This window comes from Hemiscyllium ocellatum, chromosome 10 (genome assembly GCF_020745735.1).
Source record: "Hemiscyllium ocellatum isolate sHemOce1 chromosome 10, sHemOce1.pat.X.cur, whole genome shotgun sequence".
NCBI lineage: Eukaryota > Metazoa > Chordata > Chondrichthyes > Orectolobiformes > Hemiscylliidae > Hemiscyllium > Hemiscyllium ocellatum.
Genome location: NC_083410.1, coordinates 30651325 through 30669715, shown reverse-complemented (window position 1 = coordinate 30669715; position 18391 = coordinate 30651325). Strand labels below are relative to the sequence as shown.

General features: G+C 42.0%; 1 protein-coding gene across 3 annotated transcripts in view; it reads left to right on the top strand.

Moving 5' to 3' along the window:
* The window catches only part of LOC132819708 (tetratricopeptide repeat protein 7A-like), a 373105-nt gene that overhangs the window by 144218 nt on the left and 210496 nt on the right, over window positions 1–18391 (top strand). The window lies entirely within an intron of this gene.

Sequence of the window (18391 nt, the reverse complement as noted above, 5' to 3'; positions counted from 1 at the left end):
ATAAGATCTTCATGTGCAATCTATAATATCATCTTATGATATCTGGATGTTACCAGTATTTGATGAACAATCCTCCATCTTCATCCACAGGTATATGAGGGTGTCCCCACTTCCTCAGCAGTGCTCCATATCTAATAAAATAACTCTCTGGATACACACTCTTCAGTTTCCATTTCAATGTGAGGTGTCTGTGCTAACTTACTAAAATCTGGATCTACTTCCTCAACTTCAATTAATGAAGACATGCCAAATGCTACCTGTGAATTATCTTCATTTCCAAATAGAGTTTCAGCTGCCTTAACACCTGCTTGTGATATTACTATGATCTTTGGACTTTGTTTAGCCATTACTACGCACGATTGAACAATACCCAGAACTTGTTCCATACCCTAAGCCTCAACTGGACTTGCCATGATTTTAGGTGAAGCCATGTCTTTCAGTCCTACAAAGTCATTCCATAGGAGTAAGACAATGAGATGATAATGAGGTGAGACCGTCATCCCTTGACATCCAGGCCGCATTCAACAAGTGCAGCATCAAATAGCCCTCGTAAAACTGGAATCAATGAGTGTCAGAGCAAACTCTCTCCTGGTTGGAGTCATTCCTGCCACATAGGGAGATGGTTGTGCCTGCTGGAAGTCAGTCATGTCAGCTCTTGGACAAGAGCAAGTAACTGCAGAGGCTAGAATTTGTACTGAAAACAGAAAGGACTAAAGATCACAGCAAGTCAGGCAGCATCTATAGGGGGAGAGCAAGCTAACATTTAGAGTCAAATTACTTCATTAGAGCTGAAGTGAAGTGTGGAGGGGTTAGCATTTATGCTCAGGTGGGAGGGAGGGGGTTGGAGTGCTGGGGGGCAAAAGAATGGTGATAGTTCAGATGAAGTGATTGGAATATGAGAATGGCAGAACAATGGTGTGTCTAACTGACACACTGGAAAGAACAGGCAGTCCCACTAGGGTGAGGGGAGGGGATAGAGGGCCACTGAATGTAATGAGTAAAATTAAAGGAAAGGGAAGTATTGGGTTCACAGTTTGAAGGTATTGAATTAAATATTGAGCTCAGAAGGTTGGAAAATGCCAAGTTTGAAGATGAGATGTTGCTGCTTCAGTTTATGCTGTGTTTTGCTGGAGCATTGCAGCATGCCAGGGACAGACAGTGGGCATGCAAGCAGGATGCTGTGTTAAAATAACTGGCAACGGGAAGGTCGGGGTCATGCTTGAGCACAGACTGGAGGTGTTCCGCCAAGCAGTCACCCAGTCTGTATTTGGTTTCTGAGTGCAGCGAACACAATATACAAGATCGGAGGAGGTACAGGTGAAATGCTGCTTCACCTGGACAGACTGTTTTGGCCCTTGGATGGTGAGCAGGGAGGGGGTGAAGTGCAGGTATTGCACTTCCTGCAGTTACTTGGTAGGTGCAGTGGGAGGGTGGGGTGGTTTTTGGTGGTCAAGGAATGAACTGGTGTGTCCCAGGAGTGAAATGCAGACGGAGCAAGTGAGTTTGGTGGAGGATGTGTTTGGTGGTGGCGTTCTGCTGGAGTTGTCTGAAAAGGTGGATAATGATCCTCTGGATATGGAGTGAAAAGTGAGAATAAGAGGGACTTGATTATGCTGTTGTCAGTGATGGGAATGGGCAAGGGCAGAAGCACGGGTGATAGGTCAGATGCAGTTGAGGGCCCTGTCAACTACAGGGAAACGATGGTCAAAATAAAAGGAAGTCATGTCAGCAGCGCTGTTTTGGAAGATGGCATCATCTGAACAGATGTGACGTAAGCAAAGGAACTGGGAGAATGGGATGGAATCCTTGCAGGATGTGGGATGTGATGAGCTGTAGTGAGAGTAGCTATGGCAGTCCATGGCTTTGTAGGGGATGCCAGTCGGCAGTTTATTCCTTAAAATAAAGACAGGGAGGTCAAAGAAAGAAAGGGAAAGTGTCAGAGATGGGCAATGTGGAAGTTATGGAGGAGTGGAAATTGGAGACAAGATGAACAAGTGTTTCAAGATTCAGGCAGAAGAATGAAGTGACACTGAAATACTCGTCGATGTATGAAAGAGTTGTGGGAGGGAACCAGTGTATGACTGGACAAGGATGTTCCCCATAAAGAGGATCCATGTGGGTGTCCATAGTCACACCTTTAACTTTGCAGAAGTGAGATGAATTAAAGGAGAAATTGTTCAGTGAGAGAACAAATTTACCAGGCAGAGGAGAGCGGGAGTGGATTGGGGATTGTTAAGACCTCTGGCTGAGGAAGAAGCCGAGAACTCTTGGAACATCTTGGTGGGGAATGGACGTATACAGGGATTGGACATCCATGGTGAACAGGAAGTAGTTAGGGCCAGGGACCTGGAAATTGTCAATATGGTGGAGGGCATCAGAAGAATCCCGGAAGTAGGTGGGCAGGTTCTGGACGAGTGGAGCGAGGATAGAGTCAAGGTAGGAGGAAATGAGCCTGGTGAACAGGAGAAAATGAATAGGCTGATATGGTGGGTCTACCAGGGCAGTCTGTGGATTGTGGGAAGGAGGTAGAAGCGGTCTGTCCAGGGTTTGGATACTATAAGGTAGGAGGTGGTAGTGAAGAGGGGGGGGAGATGTCTGGGGGTAATGAGGTCGGTGACAGTCCGGGCAACAATGGGTTTGATGTTCGGATGTGAGGCCATAGTCCAGAGGGCTGTAGAGAGAAGCGTGATCGGGCCCCCCTTGTTTTCACTTTTCACCACACTAGCCTCTACTTCCAAAGGATCATTCTCTTCCATTTCAGACAAGTCCAGCAGAACACCGCCACCAAATACATTATCCCGTCACGCTCCTTGTCCGTATTTTGCAGAGATTGGTCCTTCCGGGATACCCTAGTCCATTCCTCGACCAACAACACCCACCCCTCCTGGCCAAGACACCTACCCATGTAACCGCAGAAGGTGCAACACTTGCCCCTTCCCCTCCTCCCTGCTCACCATCCAAGGGCCAAAACAGTCTTTCCAGGTGAAACAGCATTTCACTGGTACCTCCTCCAGTCTTGTGTATTGTGTTCACCGCATTGGCCTACTCTACATTCGAGAAACCAAACACAGACCAGGTGACTGCTTTGTAGAACACTTCCAGTCCATATGCAAACATGACCCCAGATTTCCCGTAGCCGGTCATTTTAACACAACATCCTGCTCACATGCCCACTTGTCTGTCCTCAGCATGCTGCAATGCTCCAGCGAATGACAGCGCAAACTGGAGTTGCAACATCTCATCTTCAAACTTGGCACTTCCCAACTTTCTGGGCTCAATATTGAGTTCAGCACTTTCAAATTGTGAATCCATTACTCCCCTTTCTTTTGGCTTTGCTTGTTACATTCTCTGTCACCCTCTATTCCCTTCCCTCACCCCAGAGAGATTGTCAATTCTTTCCAGTCTGTCAGTTAGACATACCATTGTTCTGCCATTTCCAATTCCAATCACTTAATCTGAACTATCAACATCTTTCCCACTCCTAGCACTCCAACGCCACTCTGCACTCCCCCTCCAAACTGCTATCGGATAAATGCACCAAACTTCACTTCAGTTCTGATGAAGAGTTATCTCGATTCAACTAGCTTGCTCTCCATGGATACTACCTGATATGCTGTGGTCTCCAGCACTTTTTTTTTAATATCTTCAGGAGTTCCTGAAGGTTGTGGGCCCAACCATCTTCAGCTGCTTCAATGACCCTCCCCCCACCTCCCATTATAAGGTCAGAAGCGGGGATGTTAGCTGATTGTGCAATGTTTTGTACCATTCACGACGACTCAGATGCTGAAGCAATCCTTGTCCAAACAGAACAAGATGGGACAATATCCAGGTTTGGGCTGACAAGTGGCAAATAACATTTGTGCACACTAATGCCAGGCAATGACCATTTCTAATGACTATCACTGAATCTCTCTTTATCCACTTCCTTCATTGACCCAGAAACTCCAATGGACTTGCCACATACACACCAGTGACAAGAGCAGGTCAGAGGCTAGGAATTCCATTGCAAGTAACTCACCTCCAGTAAATAAATAGGAAAACGAAAGCAATGTTATTGTTTATTGTGAGGGGAGGAGAGGATAGGTTATGCTTCAGCTATACGGAGCACTGCTGAGACCACATCTGGAGAATTGAGCACAGCATTGACCTCTTTATTTAAGGAGAGATGTAAAGGCATTGGAAACAGTTCAGAAAAGATTTATCAGATTAGTATTTGGAATGGGTAAGTTGTCTTATGTTGATGGATTGGTCAGGCTAGGCGTGTACTCAGTGGAGGTTATATGGTGGAAGCAGAGCCTTTTAAATATTTGTACAGCAGAAGTAGGTAGATTTTTGGTCAGGAAGTGAATGAAAGGTTTTTGGGTTAGGCAGGAATGTGGAATTCAAGTTACAATCAGGTCAGCCATGATCTTATTAAGTGGTGGGGCAGGCTCAGGGGGCCAAGTGGCCTACTCCTGTTCTTTGGGCATGTGCTTGCATGCTTTTCTCAAATTGGCAGCCGGTTTCTGGCTAGTGGGCTGTTAGCACAATGAGCTGGCAACATTTATACCTAATCTTGCTTCCTTGCCTGCTACGTGGGAGCTGGTAAAATCATGCCCTTTGTGTTAAAGTCTTGATTCCTGTACTGTATTATTATCGGTTGTTGCTGGAGGGGCACAGTAGAGTAGAGAAGGGCATCAGGGTGATAACTTGCAATAACTAGGTAATGATAATTGCTTTAAGTTGCATGAGATAAGCACTGGATGGAGACAGAATTATTCATAGGGATCATAGACTCCTCACAATGTGGAAATAGGCCATTTTGGCTCCACAAGTCTACACCAACCCTCTGAAGAGTAACCCACCCAGACTCATTCCCCTACCCTATTACCCCCAACTAATGCACTTAATCTACACACCCCTGAATATTATGGGCAGTTTAGCATGGCCTAATCTGCACATCTTTTGACTGTGGGAGGAAACCAGTGCACCTGGGGAAAACCTACGCAGAACCAGGAGTTTGTGCAAACTCTACACGGACAGTCGCCTGACACTGGAATCAAACCCGGGTCCCTGGTGCTGTAAGACAGCAGTGCTAACCACTGAGCTACTGTGCCACCCTTAATGGAATTATGTTCCATTGTGAAGTAGCCAAACAATATTCACTGACTTCGATCACCTGTGAAAAATGATTACTTTTGTGAGATTCTAGATGGTAATTAGAGCCTGGATCTTTGCGATACTGTAGTCAATGCCTTTGAAGATAACATTTTCATGTTGCTGAAAAAAATGAACTTTTTTCCTCAGCTGAGTGTTACCTCTGAGCCTTTTGAGAAGATTCAAATGTGATGTGGAATATTTGGTATATTTGTATTTCTTTTTAGTGCTTGCTGCTAAAAAATCTATACTTTGGCTCTAAAATCCCATCATGCCTGTGTAATAGGTGGTGTGCAATGACCACCCCATATTAAGAGTTCATGCACAGGCACCTTCCATCCTTCAAAATGAATTTCAGAATCTGGAACATCAGACCTTCCTGAACAATCCCAATAGTGACAGACTGAAACAGTACACAGCCATTGTTGGTAGGGAGGAGTGAAATTTCAACATTGACATCGTTGCCCTAAGCAAGACCTGGTGAGCAGTGGAAATCCAGCTCAAGGAACAAGGTGGAGGTTATACCTTCTAGAAGGGTAAATCCAAAAAGAGCACAAACTCGACAGGCCATTTAAAAAAATAAACTAGTTGGCCATCTGAGTCTCCCATTGAAGGTGAAAGAATGTCACATGGCCACTTGGCATATCTTTGTCAAGAACCAGTGCAATATGTGCCTCTGTGCATATGCCTTATTGGTAAATGCTACAGACGAGGAGGAATAGAGTAGTTTTCCAGCAACCTGAAACACTCTCTAGACCATGTCCCAGTGGGTGATGAGATGACCATCCCTGATGACTTAACTGCCAGAGTGTTACGAAGGCCACAGACCTCTGGGGAGGTGTTTGGAAAGCCAACAGGTATGGAACTTCTGCTCCTGACAAATGCCTAGATAATGGCATCACATTGAACATGGCCAGCACTTTATTCCATAAAAAAAACAAATACAAGACCATGTGGCAACACCCTCGCTCAAAGTACAGGCACCTGCCCAACCATGGTTCCAGTCTGAAATGTCAATTCTCCTGCTTCTGGGATGCTGCCTCACCTTCTGTGCTTTTCCAGCAACACACTGTTGAATCTGCCCAACCATGTCATCATCCAAGTGAGGGGCTGCATAGAACCAATATGCTCTGACAAAACCAAAAACTGCAGTACAGATCGCTGTTTACTTCTCTCTGCAATCAGTATAGACATCTCCAATCACCCACTCCTCAACCTTTGCCATATGAAGTAAACATGCTGCATGCTGTCATGCAGTGTTCCCGCCGCACCCCAGTTTGAAATCGGGGTCCTTCTGACCATGGATGAATCCCTCTCCTGCATGACTGTTCCCAGGCAGGACTTATCATGTCATGCCTTTAGGAAGTTAGTTGCCCATCTTCACAACTGTCAATCCCAAATTAAGTTATTCAGTATTTTGTTTTCTGTTGTTTGTGTTTCATTCAGTAATCTTGTAAATAAATTCTGTTATGTTTAAAACTAAATTGTTTGACCAGCAGCATTTCTCCTGGAATATCTTGTTTAACACAACTAGCAAAGTTAGGGTCTTGGCTACTTTCTCCAAATATTTTGAGGGGTCTGGCTTGCTTCATAATACACATCATGAGCCAGAAATCCTCAACACCTTTCCTCTGCCTGTGAAGAGCCACCATGTTGGTCACAACATAACAGTATCTCAAGAAACAATCCATGGGCATTGGCCATACATACGGCTCGTCAATAGAAATTATTCAATAATTTCCAATGACTCAGGATCATCATTGAAAGTCTGTTGCATGGACACGTTGTGCATTGGGACAGGGACACAAATCAAGGATTGCATCATCTCAGGGCTGCTTGGAGGCTGTCTGAGCACCTACTTGAATACTATCAGCATCTCTGCCTTTCCTATTAGTGCAGCCATACAACCAAGCATCTTGCCTTGCTGGTGAACAGCCCTCCAACAAAGGGACATACAGCTCGTGTGTGGTACCATGCCTCATCAATCTCAAACCTGCACCAAGTGCTAACAGTTTACACATCTACATACTGTACTCACAAGATGCAAGCCACCATGTCTCAAAGTTTCAGACCAGTAATCCTCACCAAAGTCCATGAAGGATGGATATGCAGAGGCTCCCAGCAGGGTAAGTCCAGGGAATTGGACATGCTCAGGTGTCTAGTAAAAGTGTCCTCAGTCAGGGGTTCATATCTTTGCAGTCGAGGGACCCGGTCACAATACGTCCTGTAACTCTACAGCAGTCTGTCCTGGGGGGTAGGACTAATGCAGTTGGGAACATGTAGAGCTATCAGTCAATGGTCTCATCCAGACAGGTCACCCAAATGGGTGGGTTAAGTCAGTCCGCCAGGTCTGTTCAAAGAAACTAGGAGAAAGGGGGTGAGGGGGACAAGAGGTCTGTTCCCAAGGGGGGAAGGAAAGGGTCAGGAACTTTATTTCTGTTAGCTATTATCAAATTGGCCCGAAAACCCTTCAAACTCCAACTTTTTGGAGTCTGTGTTGTTTACAATCTTTCTGAAGAAAAAGACAAGGACAGCTTAAACCTTGTTAAAGGAACAGCTTTGTCACATATGATAGGAAGTACATATTAATGAGGTGGGATGTGCAGTTCATAAGGTCACTTAGAAGTAATAATCCTCTTTAATAGGCAACTCACTGCTGCCTAGTCCGAATCCTGCCACGATGCTGGGAAACTTAGCATTTGCAATGAATTGTTCTCAATGGCAGGATAGGCCTCATTGAACTTGTCAAAAAAATTCTGCTACTTTTCTCATCACAGCTCACATTGTTCAGGTCTCTTAAAAGATTCCACCACATTTCAGTTTTTAAACATAGGTGTTTGAAGGAATTTGGGAAGAAGGAACTACGGGGGAAATAAGATTTCAGTTCAGGGAGGAGTAATGTGATAGGATTGAACTGAAGAGCCCAGTTCTGTTTAGGAATTTCAGGGGAGGTATCAGTCTAGTGGTATTATCACTGGGTTGTTAATCCAGAGACCCAGGGAGTGTTCTGGGGACCTGGGTTTGAATCCCACCATGGCAGATGGTGAAATATTAGTTCATTAAAAATCTGGAAATAAGAGTCTAATGATAACCATGAATTTATGATAACAATGAAAACCATTGTCAATTGTTGGAAAAACCCATCTGGTTCACTAATGTCCTTTAGGGAAGGAAACTGTCATCCGTACCTGGTCTGGCCTACATGTGACTCTAGACCCACAGCAGTGTGGTTGGCTCTTCACTGCTTTCTGGGTAATTAGTGATTGGCAATGAATGTTGGCCTAGCCAGTGACCCCCCTCATCCTGTCAATGAATATATAAGGGAAGTGTTTGTATGCATTTTAATTTTGAATCTTATTGCTGTTGGGATAGTTACATCCAAGCAGTCTGTGCTACAGTTGAACTCACAACTGAGAACTGAAGGGGGTCATCGTGTGTTTAACCTCATGGTGTAATCTCTGTTTTGTTTTGTTAAAAAATGAAGTGTGGAATTTAATCCCAAAGACAAGGCACTTAACTGGCCATTGACAAGTCCTTCCTATGTTCTGGGATAGAATCTATAGATGACAACATTGGATCACCTATGGCAACATTGAACTTTAATTGCACTTATTTGTGTTTTTTGTAAAAAAAAAGAAAGACTGTTATAGCTATGCTTCTGTGCTGCATGACTTTGACTCTAAGCTGATTGCAGATGTAAATTCAGTGACCATCTAGGGAGAAATTCTAGAATGTTCGACTTGTACAGAATCAGGGAAACTTCAAGTGGAAAGCTCATAAAAGAAGAGGCAACTAGCTTATTCCCTTTTATCAAGAAGCCATAATTGCATTTTCTTCTTTTAAGAATGCACGTGGACAGAGGTTAAGCAACCATAAACCTGATCTCTCTGTTTATAGTGGTCTGACACCCTAGTGTTTCAGATAGTGTGCAGTGAAGGTCACATCTTTGAGATTTGCACTGTATACTTGTTTTGCAGGGAAAGAAAAGGTAAAGGGCAATCTCTCATTCTGAATGTCTAAACTAACTAGCCAGCAAGCCAGTCAAAAGGGAATAAAACAACAGAAGATTTCTCTCATTCCTAGTAGTAGAAACCAACCAAGTCACAGCCACTGTTGAAAAGAATCAAGACAAAAAAAGTTTCAATCTACAAACCAGAATTCTCAAAGAACCCTGTTCAATGAATTACATCAATGTTTTGAGTAATATCTACTGCAATGACAACAGTGTGTAACTATTTGCTTTTCATAAACATTCAGAGACTTTGTTTTAACTTTTATGTTTTTAAGTTCACTTATTATTTATTAACTATACATATGGGCTGCATTATTATTTCTTATTATGTTTAGTAATTAATAAATTCAATCTTTTCATTCATTCAGGAAAGCATTGTTGAATAGGCTCCTTTAAAAACATAATTTTGGGTCTGGAAGAACGTTATCCAGAAGGAGATGGATTCTGTTTTAAAATTAACCCATTACGATTAAATGGAAGGTTGGCTTTACAACCAAGGAAAGCCAATTTGCCCCATCTCAACAAGGTGCATGATGGGTTTTGATATCCTGCCAGCAACTTGGGATAGCAAGTTGAGAAACCTTGCTTTAGGACTGGTTGTAACACCTACCAGTCAGAGACCTACAGCTTATCATTGCTATCTGTGCCATCAGAGGAATGGAAATAGCTGTCAGTAATGTACCTACTAGAGGCCCAGAGTTGGATACTCTGGGAAGGGAGTGACTTGTTAGAGGATATTGGAAGAACAAAAGAAAGGGCAGGGATGTGGCGCTCTGCAGACTCCTCCTTCTCGATGTAAGGACCCTCAATTAGACACGGAGTGCTTGACAGCAAGGCACCCAGCCCCTAGTAGTGCATAAGCAACCCAAGGTTTGCTTTTCGAGCATAAGACCACAAGAAATAATAAACAAGTAGTGTGTAACACATTTGAGTATTCTCCGCTGTTCAGTAGGATCATGCCTGATCTGAAATTCCTCACGTCTACTTTCCTGCATTTTCCTGTAGCTTTGATTCTTCTATTGGTCAGGAATTTCTCAATCTCAGCCTCAAATGTACACAAGGATTCTGCCCCCACAGCTCTCCGTGGCAAGGAGTTCCAAAGGCACTCAACCTTCTGAGGGAAGAAATTCCTCCTCATCTCAGTCTTCAATTCTGGTCCTAGACTCTCCCATGAGTGGAAATATCCTTTAATATTTACCCTGTCATTGTTTTAAAGCTAACCTGTTTAGCTTTACTCAAAATAATCCCTTCATACCAGTGATCATCTCAGTTACCTTCTCTGAACTGCCTCCAATGAAATGAAACGTTTCCTTAACTAAGGAGACCAAAAGTGCTCTCAGTACTCTGGATGTGGTCTCACTCAGTATTTTGTACAGTTGCAATAAGAATTCCCTATTCTTATGCTCCAACCCCCTTGAAATAAGGTCCAACATAAATTTTGCATAAATTAGGCAACTGGTTGAACACCAATGGCAGATCTGATCTTCAAGTAGATGCTACTAGATAATTAATAGACAAATAACATTTACATTACAAGAATGTCAGGGAATGACCATCCCCAAAAAGAGACAAACTAGCCACTGCCCCTTAACATTCAACTGGACTTACCATATAAATATAGTGGTTACAAAGCAGCTGAGAGGCTAGGAATACTGCAGCAAGCAACTCACTTCCGCATTCCCAAAGCCTGACCACCATCTACAAGACACAAATCAGGAGCGTGATGGAATATTCCCAACTTGCCTGGATGAGTGCAGCTCCAACAACCCCCTCAAGAAGCTTGACACCATCCAGTGCAAAGCAGCCTTATTGGCAGTACATCCACAAGCATCCACTCCTTCCATCACTATTATTCAATAGTAGCAGTGTCTGTTTTCTACAAGGTACAGTGCAAAGGTAACTTTCAGCAAAGATCATTAGACAGCACCTTCTGAACCTGTGAACACTGCCATCTGGAAGGATAATATCAGCAGACACATGGGAACATCAACTGCAAGTTCCCTTCTAGCCACTTAATATCCAGACTTGGAAATGTATCACTGTTTCTTCAGTGTCACTGGGTAAAAATCTTGGAATTCCCTCCCTGATGGCATTGTGGGTCAACTCACACCAGGTGGACTGCAGTGGTTAAGAAGGCAGCTCACCACCACCTTCTCAAGGGGCAACTAGAGACGGGCAATAAATGCTTCTCCAGCTGGAGATGCCACACCCCATATGTGTATCTCAGTTGGTATTGGGCCATCCACAAGCATTGCCACCTTTTGATTGAATCAGGGGTGAAGTGGAAAATGGGGACTCCACTCTCCCACCCAATATTCCTCCACCCTCAAGAACTGCATTGACTTCTCTCAGTGTATTTCCATAAGCTGTGTTTGCACTATCTGTATAAATTATGGTGGTCTATATGAACTTGCTAAAGCTTTAATAATAGCAACAATTCTTACGTGATACATTGTGGGGGTTTCATTGAGAGCTGAAGTTAAGCTGAAAGGATACTTCAGCTTAATTTAGATGTGACATTTAAGATTGTGTCCCTGATAACTTTGGGAAATGACGTTATTGCACAGGTTTATCCAGTGAGAGAAATATGGATTGGAGATGAGTGGGTGTGTAAGTAAAGTATAACCACGAGGAGTTTAAAACACATCTGGTACGTTGGATAGTTTTCGGTTGTTTGCACACAGGTTGATGAGCTCTTATATGATTTTGCTGACTCCTTATGCTTTGTCCTTGAAAGCTCCTTCTGAAATCATTTGCTGTTCTCGCCAGAAGGAAAGCAGCTTGTGCTGACTTTTTAGTTTTATATAAATAAATGCTTTAATAGTGTTTCATTTTTTTCAAAAATGAAACTGTGGGCAGATAAATGGAGATTATTAAAAAATAGTATTTTATTCTGGTCATTAAAGTCCAAGATGGAAGACAAATGGCAATAAATGCTGACAGTGTCATAGTTAATCTGCAGTTTGGCATTCGTTATGTGTTGGCTAGAGAGATATGTTACTGCTTTGGTTTGAAACCCTAATTTCTCTTCACAGAAGAGTTGAGTTTTATGTCATCGGTAATCTCATTGAGCCCTGGCTCAGAGATCCGCCAAGTGGAATATGCCAAAATAATTATAATATTTTATGCTTTATATTTAAACTTAAAAATATATTTTAAAAATTGTTATGGGACATCGACATTGCAGGCTAAGCTAACATTTATTGACTAAAGGGCAGCAAGGTGTCAACCACCTTGCTGTGGCTCTGGAGTTGCATGTAGACAAGACTAGGTAAGAGTGGTAGATTTTCTACCCTGAAGTATGTTTGTGAATCAGATGGGGTGTTTGCAACAATTAGCATTGGTTACATTATCACCACTAGGGTTAGCTTCCTTTTATTGAATTCATTTTCACTATCTACTGTGGAAGGAATCAAACTCACGTCCTCAGAAAATTATACTGATGTTTTGGATACATTACTTAATAGTATTGATGTTTTTAAAATCATGGATGTTCTTTTTTATTCCTTCATTTAAAAGCTTCCAAGCTTCACTGTAAACATTCAAAGTAGCTCTGTTTTTGGTGGAATTTTTTATTCAGTCAGCACTGGATGTTCAAACGGTGACTTTTTTTTAAAAAAATGAAAGGTATAAATGATGGAAGTCAGTTAATCTGAGAAATACACAACAGATTGCTTAGTGTCCAGGAAAGAAAAATGACCAATCTTTGGGCCACACTTGGCACCAGAGTTGCAGTGAAGGGGAAGAAATCCCTTTGCTGGAATTAATTTTAGACAAAGTTGATAGGGGGAACTGAAATATACGTAACGGCCAATTTTCAGTTCTGAGAAGTAACTTTTTTAACCCTTGCTCCTTGTTTTGCTGTCTCCTTTAATTTTATAAAAAAAATGTATTCAGCATTACTGTATCAAATGTGATAAAAGATTCCTCTTGAAACCTTGTATTCTCAGCGACTGATCACCCTGACCTACACTTCCAGCATATACTGCTCTTATTTTTTTATTATATACCTGAGGTACAGTGTTTGAGTCATTGACAAAATTGATACAGCAGTAGATTCTGTCTTGCTCTGAATATACTGAAAAGCAGCAGTGTTGCATTATGGACGTGCCAGGGAATTCTTGCTTGGGATTCCCCATTTGACTGCATTGCAGCTGGAATATAAAACCTCAAGAGCAAACCATCATTGTTTCATTTCATCTAGGTTATGTGATTTCAGACACTTCCCAATATATCCTGTGCATTATCTGGAATTCTTTGTTTAGTTTCCAACAAATGTGGCTGCAAAGGGGCCATTTTTGGGGTCAGGAATGGGATCTGTGTGACGATGCTCACTATCTGGGCAAAAGATTGACATCTGAGTGCGAGGTACGACAGTGCACAAAGTGACACTGCACTTCTGGGAGGAGAGTTTTAATATTTAAAGATCAGTCAGTCAGGCTTCCCTGTTTCTGTATATGGTTCCTTCCTTTTTTTTTTGGGGAAAGAAAGGAATAAAATGAAGATACCTCGTCATAGAGCTCCAGGCTCCCTCGGGTGTGATACATTATGCTGGAACAGAGGGTTGCTATGGAAACTAATCAATCTGCAGCTTCACTCTCTAGAACTGCGGATTAGATACATGTTAGAAAGTGAGGAGGATACATATGAGAATCTAAGCATTTCGTACATACAGAATGTAGGATTTACAGATCTCCTGGTGACAGGTGGCATGCCACCAAAAGGAGGCCAGGAGCAGTAGTGAGGCATGAGTCATAGAGATGTACAGCATGGAAACAGACCATTCGGTCTAACTCATCCCCCAGATATTCCAACCTAATCTAGTTCCATTTGCCAACACTTGGCCCTCATCCCTCTAAACCCTTCCTATTCATATACCCATCTAGATGGCTTTTAAATGTTGCAATTGTACCAGCCTCCACCACTTCCTCTGGCAGTTCATTCCATCCACACACCAACCTCTGCTTGAAAAAATTGCCCCTTAATTCCCTTTTTTATATCTTTCCCATCTCACCCTAAATCTATGTCCTCTGGTTCTGGACTCCCCTACCCCAGGGAGAAGACTTTGTCTATTTATCCTGTCCATGCCCCTCATGATTTTATAAACCTCTATGAGGTTACCCCTCAGCCTCTGACACTCCAGGGTAAATAGCCACAGCCTATTTAGCCTTTCCCTATAGCTCAAATCCTCCAACCCAGGCATCATCCTTGTAAATCTTTTCTGAACCCTTTCAAGTTGCACAACATCCTTTTGATAGGAAGGAGACAAGAATTGCACGTAATATTCCAAAAGCGACCTAACCAACATCCTATACAGCCGCAACATTACCTCCCAACTCATATACTCAATGCTCTGACCAATATTGGAAAGGCAAATGAAAGGGAGTATTTTTTTAACCAGTCAACCTAGCTCCATTTTGAATATGAAAGTAGGAGAATAAATAGTTGTATTGCAGACTGATCTACAGCATGATGAGGTGGCAAGTAAACTTGGATAAGGACAGTTAATAGTTGAATTATTGATGAGCAGAAGATGCAAGTGAATGAAATTTTGGCAATTTCCATTCAAACCACTAGTTATTTCAAGTGAATGCATATTCTAATAGAATAATGAAATTCAGTAAAATTCCTTACAAACTATTGGTATTGGCCCACTCCTGCTTTGAATGAGACATTTTGATGTTTTTATCCCATCTCTCACTTTCATTTTTATGCAGCATTAACTGTATTTTAGTCTAAGCAGTTTTATATTTTTCAGTCATATTTAATTTGCCGGTTTATTTCAATTCACCTTGCACTCTTTTGTGGGTACTTCTCCCTGTTTTTGAACACATTTTAGCTGCACTAATTCTTTTATATGGAACTTTCCTGACTGTGTGTTTTGGGATAGGGACCACAGAAATTCGGGAATAACGTTTTGGGCTTGTTCTTCAATGCTTCCTCTGGGCACTTGGTTTCCCCAGAGTTGGGTAACATGCCTCGATAGCAACTCATCCACAGCAGTCGAAAGCTAACTAAGGCCAACAAAGAACCCATTAATCAGCATTTTCTAAGGTAGTGAGAGTTTGCTGGAGAAGCATGGGTCCTCCACAGTGTCTGCAGTTTGACTCTTCGCAGGACATGAGAATACAATGAACTTGTAGTGTTTTCTTTTAAATAAGCAAATTAATTTAATTCAATACATCTACAACCAGGAAATTACATGAAATTGACTGCCCTTGACATCAAGGCAGCAGTTGACCAATCATAGCATCAAGAAGCTGGGAATCGGGCAGACCAGTCTCCTCTGCTGGAGTCACACCTAGCAAAAAGGATGACGGTTGTGTTTACTGGCAGACATAAGTCAGTTTCCGGACAACGCTATAGGAGTTCATCTGGGTAGTGCCATATACCCAACCATTTTTGTTCACTTCATCAATGACCTTCCCTCCACCATGAGGTCAGAAGTTGTATGTTTTCTGATAATTACACAATGTTCAGCACCTTTTGTGACTCCTCAGATACTGAAATAGTCTGTGTCCACAGGCACAGGAATTATACAGCATTCAAGCTGGAGCTTATATGTGGCGTACAATACTGCCATCACCTGCAATATCCCTACCAAACCATTCACCATTCTGATTTGGAAATACAGTGTCATTCCTTCAATGTTGCTGGGTCAAAATCCTGGAATTGTGGGTCAACCTACAGCATGTAAACTGTAGCAGTTTAACAGACAGCTCACTACCACTTTCTCAAGGGCAACTAGGGGCAGGCAATATGGCCAGCCAATGATTTCCACTTCCTATGAGTGAACAAAAAAAATCATTTGCTGCACAAGTGGCTGTCTCTCAACATCAAAGAATCTAACCTGATATTGAAAAGCATTGCCATGGCCATCAAAGACCTGGGGTTACCACTGACCAGAAACATAACTAACCCTGCCAAATAGATATCTTGACCACGAGAGCATGTCAAAAGCTGGGAATGCTATGGTGTGTCCTGATCCCACAAAGCATCTACAAGGCACAGGTTAGGAATGTGATGGAATACTCAACACTTGCCTGAATGTTGGAGTTCTGCACTATCAATATTCATGAAGCTCCATATCATCCAGTGCAAAGCAGCCAATTTGATTAGCATCTGAACCATCGCAGCAGTCACACAATGGCATATTGTACCATCCACAAGATGCAGTGCAGCAACCTGTCAAGCAACCCTCGATAGCACCTTCCAAAACCATAGCCTCAGCCACCAATAAAAGGTAACAACAGTAGATACACACAAACATCACTTGCAAGTTCCCTCCAAGCTACTCACTATCCTGACTTGCAACAGTATCACTTCAATTCTGCTGTGTCAAAAACTTGAAACCTCTTTTTAACAATGCATATACTACAGTGATTTAAGCAAATTGGTTAACACTACTCAGTTAAGAATAGGCCACAAATCCTGGCCTTTCAATGATGATCACATCCCATGAAACAACAAACAAGAAGAAAAAATAAACAAACAGATGGATCTACAGTTCTGGTCATTGACATTTGAATGCTGCTTTCAGCATTTGTGGCACACATTCATCTTATAGTGCCCTGACCCTCGCCATATACTTGAGTAGCACACATTCCTCTTGAAAATACTGCTGGCTGCTTCCAACACATACCCACCATCCCTAATTGTACACATCTTGGAGGTGGCTTCTTATTAGCCATCTCCAGGAAGATTATACATGATTGTACTGAGCGGAGGTGGTGATGTTCTGTTAATGCCACTGTACTAGCAATCCAGAATGGCCAGTGTTCTGGGTAGATGAATTTATGGTTGATTCTTAACAGCTGTTAAGGCCTAGCCCAAAATCCCCTAAATATATTTGAGAAAATCTTGTCACTCACCTTTCCACATTCTGAACCTGCTATTCACCTTGGCTGTGGCTTCAGTACCAAATTTAACTTTCATGTGTTCTGAAGAAGGACTCAAAATATTTCTCTCTCCACAAATGGCAAATCTGCTGAGTTTCTGCAGTATTTCTGTTTTAGCCATGTTTATTGTTTGTGCGTGTTAGATTTCTGCTGTTCAGGCTTGTCAACTTAGGTGCTGTGACTGTCAGCCATGTGAGTACCAGACCAACAGAACTACTCAATGGTATTTGTACCCAGCAGCAGTAACAGCCAGCTGTCACTCAGTCATTTTAAAAAGCACATTAGTTTGAAGCACTTCATAAAATGTTAACCTGACAAACCTATCAGCTGAGGTCCTTTTTGAAAAATGCACACCCTTTGCTTGCTGATGGCCATTTGTTTAGATTATAATGTTACTTAATAGTTCAGTGAAACATGCCTGATGTTTCCATCATTTAGTTTATTTTCTCAAATGCTTATAAGGATGTAATAAAAAATTTTGGCTCCACTGACGTTTTGCTGATGGACTTCAGACAGGACTAGAAACATATCAGCAAACGTTCCAATATGCAATTGTGAAGCCACTTTGAACCATCTTTCTTTAAATAATCTAATGTTTAAGCTGAGTAACTGAGTACAAAGAAGAGGGCCATAAACTATGTATATAGAAGTGTTCTATTTTCCTCACAACATCTACATTAGCCAACATTTCAGCTTGACATTTTAAAGATATTAGGTTGAAACGTTAGGAAGGCTGTTCAGAAGGCAAAGAGCTATAAAATTATCAATGAACCTAAGACAAGAAGTAAAGTATTTTGCAGACACATTAACAAGAAAAGGAAGGCAGTGATGGGAAAAGAGTCATTAACTGTCAATACAGAAGAATACATCAGGATATTTACAAAGTAGCAAATGAAATTTAAAGTAAATAAATGTGAGGAGTACATTTTGATTGAGGGAATGGGATGATCATATTACTTGGAAAATGCAAATCTAGGTGATGTAGAAAAATAAGGGGATCTTAGAGTAGAAATATGCCAGCCACTAAAAGCTGCACCACAGGTAAGTAAGTAAAGCAAACCAAACACTTGGTTTAATGTCTGGAAAGTTATTTCTGGTTGGATGGGATGGTAGTGATAATGAGAGAAGTTAGGTTAAAACTTCAAATCTTGTTTTGACACACTCATGTTTGTAGTTCTGGTCACCAGGGTATCAAAAGTATTGTAGAGGTACTGGAGAAAGGCATAGAGATTATTTTACAAGAACAATACCAGAAGTGCATGGGAATCCATTTCTGGAAAGTATTGACAGTCTGAGTCTCTTTTCTTGGGAAAATGAAGGTTGAGGGGTAATCTAATAGAAGTAT